This window comes from Vigna umbellata, chromosome 8, assembly GCF_029865625.1.
Source record: "Vigna umbellata cultivar VRB3 chromosome 8, Vumbellata_1.0, whole genome shotgun sequence".
NCBI classification, from domain to species: domain Eukaryota; kingdom Viridiplantae; phylum Streptophyta; class Magnoliopsida; order Fabales; family Fabaceae; genus Vigna; species Vigna umbellata.
The window spans coordinates 7,088,666-7,094,665 of record NC_142172.1 but is presented as its reverse complement, the minus strand read 5'-3'; positions in this window follow the sequence as shown (position 1 = coordinate 7,094,665).

Sequence of the window (6,000 nt, the reverse complement as noted above, 5' to 3'; positions counted from 1 at the left end):
TTTTTTTTTTTTTTTTTTTTTTTTTTTTTTGAACGTACTATGCCCTAGACAACCTAATTGACAATGAATTCAACATGTGCATTTTTATTCTCTCCTTTTTTAGTCTTTCACGACATCCCTCAGGAACGAGCTGGTGCCAACTGAATATACCCGTGATGCTTTTACTCATGTGTGCTTAATTATCATTACCTTTATTTTCCTTTATTTACCTAAAAGCTCAGCGCGACATGCAATATTTCAAGAAGCGTGCAAACAAAAATTATGAATGAAACCATGCAGTATTTATTGAATGAAATAACGCAGAGTACAACAAACTTTAAAGATCATGTCAATATCCCTTAATATTGATCCCCTATCACGGAATCATCATGTGTAAAACTTTTTTACTGCACCCGAATTAACCGGTAATGGTAACTCCTCTCCATCCTTCCTTGTGAGAATTAGTGCCCCACCAGAAAATGCCTTCTTCACTACGAATGGCCCTTCATAATTCGGGGTCCATTTGCCTCTATGATCCTTTTGTACAGGCAAGATCATCTTCAACACCAGCTCACCTTCGTGGAATTCTCTGGGATGCACCCTTTTGTCAAATGCATTTTTCATTCTTCTTAGTTTTTCGCTTGACTGGAAGGTATTCCGGTTTAAGTGGGAGCTTGTGTTGCACAATATCGGTATCCAAACTTGGCATGTCATTGTAAGACCAAGCGAACACATCCTTAAACTCCTTCAATAGGGCTTGCAACCCTTTCCTCACTTCCTTTTTCATGCCAGTACCGATTTTTACTTCCTTTCTCTTCTTCCTCTCCCCAGTTGAGTACTTCAACCTCTTCCAGATGGGGTTTTATCTCTTTAGACTCTTGTTCCACTAATCTCAAGAACTCTGGAGAGGGTTCCAGATTATCTTCATAATCATCTTCCGTATTATCGATAGGGTGTTCAAAATTAGGAATATCGACATTGTTATTTTCAAAACTTTCATTGTCACATCTGCATTATTTAAATTTATGAAAAAAAAGGAATAAATAATAAAAAAAAAAAGAAAAAAAAGATGACTAATGCGAAATGATGATAAAAACAAACACGATTCGATTATCACGCTGAGCACAAAAACTAAACGTCAACCCGTAAGTCATGAATCCTAAAGCCCCGGGTGAAGCTATAGGATTAATTAAAACTATTACATTTTAGTCAAATTAAGCATCACGGGTAAACTCAGAGTTCCAATTGTTGAGTGGTGCATCTGGGGAGCCGGCCCGCACGAAACTTGAGCATTCAAAGCTATCTTCATCCTCTACGGCTGTTATATGGCCCGCGTTGATCCAACCAGCACTACGAAATTTCCCTTTGATGTCATGAATACGAATCTTTTCCACCCTGGGTTCACGCCTTTCTACACGAGCTAGACCGCACTCTCTCCTTTCTTCCATCAGCCTTCCGTTTTGTAAGGAAAGGGAGACGGCGCCCGGATGATGACAGACAACTTTTCTTCAGCCTCTGGCACAGGGGTGGTTCTAGTGAAATAGATCACCAACGGCTCAGGCAGAGTTACGTCGGATTCTCCACCAATCTGTGTAAACACTTCCCCCTCCTTATCCTTGTAGCATACTTGCATCAAACCCCGATCCAACAGGTCTTGCAGAACATACTCAAATTCACCACATTCCTCAATAGAGTGCCCATCATCCGGATGAAGCGCGCATGTTACATCCTCGTCATAATCACCTTTTAAAAGGCCCACCTTTATCAGTGCCTTGAAGATAAACTTTCTGGAACTTCGGATTCCACCCGCGTCCCTTATCAACTCATATTTTTCATCCTCGATGGCATTCGTCGAGGCACTCTCATGCCAAGAAAGTGGGTTAGTCTCAATGCTGGGTTTATCTTCTTGAAACTTTAACCACCCAGAGTCGATTAGAGTCTGTACTTTGTGTTTAAAAGCCAGACATCTCTCAGTTGAATGACCAACACCTCCCCCATGATAACTACATTTGGCCTCTGCATCATAACCCCTGGGATACGGAGGTTGCATGGGCTTCATTGGACAAATAGCAACCAAACCCCTTTGGATGAGTTGGGGTAACAATTCTGTGTAAGTTGTAGGGATAGGGGTGAAATTAACAAATTGGTTCCTTCTTGGGTAAGTATTTTGGCCCGCATTCTGATTTGGACCTGCAATTGCCCCAGCCCTCCAAGTATCAGTTGGGGGCAATGACGGTTGATAATACCCTTGTTGTTGTTGAGGCCTGGCTTGATGAGCAAATGCCGTATTAGCTGTAAGAGGGGGTTGCCCCAAGTATGGTCGGAAGCTATGAGCGGGAGCTTGACCTCTCCATACAGGCATTGCCGATGCCGCATGCACATCCCCTTCCTTCTTCTTTCCCGCATTGAAATTGGTTTTTTTGTAATTTGCAGTTGCGGGCGAACTGTATGCAATTTTCCCACTTTTAACCCCAATTTCTATCCTTTCGCCTATTATAATGATATCAGCGAAATTGGCAGACACGTTCCCGACCATGTGCTCGTAAAATGGTGGCTGGAGAGTGTTCACAAACATTGCCACCATTTCTCTATCATACAAAGGTGGTTCGACTTGTGCAGCTAACTCTCTCCACCGTTGGGCATATTCCTTGAAAGTTTCGTTGTCCTTCTTTGACATATTTTGCAGCTGTAAACGATCTGGTGCAACATGGGTATTGTATATGTACTGCTTCACAAAAGCATCAGCCAAGTCTGCCCAACAACGAATACGAGTCGGCTCCAAATGGGTATACCAGTTTAATGCCACTCCAGCCAAACTATCTTGAAAAACATGAATGAGCAGCTGCTCATCGTAAGCATATGCAGCCATCTTTCTGCAAAACATGGTTAGATGGCTCTTTGGGCATGTATTTCCCTTATACTTCTCAAACTCTGGCGCCTTGAACTTATGTGGAATTTTGACGCCAGGAACCAAGCTCAATCTAGAAACATCCCCAAATCCATAACTTTCATACCCCTCCACAGCCCTCAATCTTGCCTCTAGGCTCTCCAGTTTATCCTTCGCCCCATCAACATTACTAGTTACCCCCTGAAACGAGGTATGTGGTGCAGCCCCTGTAGAAAAGCCCTCTCCGGTAATCACAGGCGGCACCGGAGTTACTCGTATTCCATCAGACATGCTTGCATGCATTCCTTCATTTATCATGGGTGCGGACATTACAACAGGTCCCTGAATACTGATTGGCGGTACGTTGGCAGTGGTAGGGAAAGAGAATGAAGTCTGCTCCCCTTCTGTGTATTCTCCCACCGGTGGGGTGTAACCTGGAGGTAATCCATACATTGGGAACGGAACAGATTGGCTCCCAGAACTGAACACCGGAGGGTAATAATGAGCACTTCCCTCAACTTGCGCAGGCGTCGCCCCTCCCGTAGTCTTTAGGGCTTCGAGAGCTGCCAAAATCTGGGCCATCTGATCCTTCAACTGGCTGACATCGGCCTTAATAGATTCGTGTGACTGCTCCCAATTCTCCATGACCTTTGAGTTAGCTCTGGTCCTGTACGGATGTCGTGGAAAATTTGCCGTTGTTTTCTCACTTGTACTGCTGATTATTATTATTTTTTTTATTAAATTAAATTAGATAAGGAAAAAATGCAAAACAAAAGAAAACATGATGCATGCTAGTGATAAGTGGAAATCACAGGATAACGATGACGATACTGATGGAAAATTGACACAAGCCGATACCAAACAAACATCCCCTATCTTTCATTTAAAGAAAATTTGATCCATTACATAGTCTAAGGAACAAAACACATAATTCCGATGTACATCAATCCCGCGCCCGGGCAATGAAAGATTTCATCTCTCCCACCAACCATTTACAATGATTAATAAACAATTCTATTTCCGCTGGTGGGTTACGAAAATGAGTACTAGCTTCAGCATTCGACACCATCCTGGGGATGTCTTCAATTGCCCCATTTGCCAAAGCAGCCAAAAAAAGATTTTCCCAAGTTTATTAGCCCGGTCAAATTTCCAACATGGGTCCTTAGACTATACTTCTTTCTTAAATCGGAAGAGTCGGTGTGCCGTGTAGCATCGGATCTTGTGTTAACATCCATCTCGTATGAAGTCAAGTAAGTACCTGTGATTTCCCTTAAAATTAACATGTTACTAAATGATGTATGAATATGATGCATGATAATAAAATAACATGACGGAACAAAGCACATGCATGGTATGAAATGTAATATCATAAAAAAACGAACAGCGTGAGGGTTACAGAATTACATATTCCTCCCATCGTGCCCTACCAAAGGTTCATTGCTTTGAGTTCAAGGTCAAGTATATGCAATCTCACAAGGATGATTTCCTGAACCTAAAGGTGAAAGGTCACTAGAGCTATGGCCCCCTTCATAGCATTTCCGCAACAGTCGAGTAATCAACTAGGTGTGGAAACACATATGAAGAGAACAGACTCTAGCTGGAGTTCTCACGATAGCCAAACAGGAAGTACATCCCAGAGTGACACCGCTACACAACCCCTCTAATTCTAAGCTACGCTCAGACCCGGGTATAGGGCCCCACTCATGATATGCCAAAAGTGTGTGTGTGAAGGGAGGAAATTATGCACACCCAAACCCTCACCTGCAAAACAACCAGAAAAATTCCCAGGCAGATATAAACATATTGTCTACCCTAGGGTTCAATATTCCACAGTTATTGCAGTTATTCTAAATATCAAGCATAGATAGAGAAAAGGGAAAGAAAAACACAAAGCAAAACCACACCCAATTCGCGCATCTAATTAAATGGCTCGACTCTCTAAGCGTCCCCAGCGGAGTCGCCATCTGTCGCAACCGGAATCGCGACGGGACGACGATCCAAATAAGAAACGTGTTTTGAAAAGAGATTTGGAGTCGCCACCATAGTTTATTATGGAAAACTATGGAAAAACCATAAAATGATAAAGCACGGTCCACGAAAACCAAAGATTGGGTTCGGGAGTCGGTTACGCGTGGGGAAGGTGTTAGCACCCCACAACGCCTGCCCTAAGGCAGTACCTTTAACTAAATGCACGAATATGATGCGGTTTTCAAAATGTTTAATTATCCCCTAAAATAAAATTCTAAATAAACAAAACATATTTTTTAGTTTTTTGGGCCCGACAAGGATTGACCTTGCTCCTACGTATTCTCATTCAAAATGAGAAATCAGGGTTACGTAGTTCTAGCTGAAAGACTGTTTGTTTGTTTGAAAAAGCAGATGTTTTTAATTTTTGGAGATTTTTATGTTTTTAATATTTTCGAGAAAAAGAAGGTAATGAGTACTAGGCCGACGCGAGCGGTCGCACGAATACTCATACCTTTAAAATGATATTTAAATATTTTTAATTATTTTTGAAAAGAGAGATAACGATATTAAGCACTAGGCCGATGCGAACGATCACACGAGCACTCATACCGTTATCTACTTATTTAGGAAAACTTAAGAGTATTGAGTGCTAGGCTGATGCGGACGATTGCACGAGCACTCATACCCTCGTTTAATATTACATAAATAAGAGAGAAAGGTATTGAACACTAGGACGATGCGAGCGATCACACGAGTGTTCAACCTTTAAAACATATTTTTGAAATTTTATTTAAGAAGAAGAAAAGGTTTTTAGCACAAGGACGACGCGAGCGGTCACACGTGTGCTTAACCTTCAAAACGTATACTTTTTGTAAATTTATTTAAGGAAGAAGAAGAGGTTTTTAGCACAAGGACGACGCGAGCGGTCACACGTGTGCTTAAACCTTTAAAACATATTTTTGAAATTTTATTTAAGAAAAGAAGAAAAGGTTTTTAGCACAAGGACGACGCGAGCGGTCACACGTGCGCTTGAACCTTTAAAACTTTTCTTGTAAATTTATTTAAGGAAGGAGAAGAGGTTTTTAGCACAAGGAAGACGCGAACGGTCACACGTGTGCTTAAACCTTTAAAACATATTTTTGTAAATTTTATTTAAGAAAAGAAGA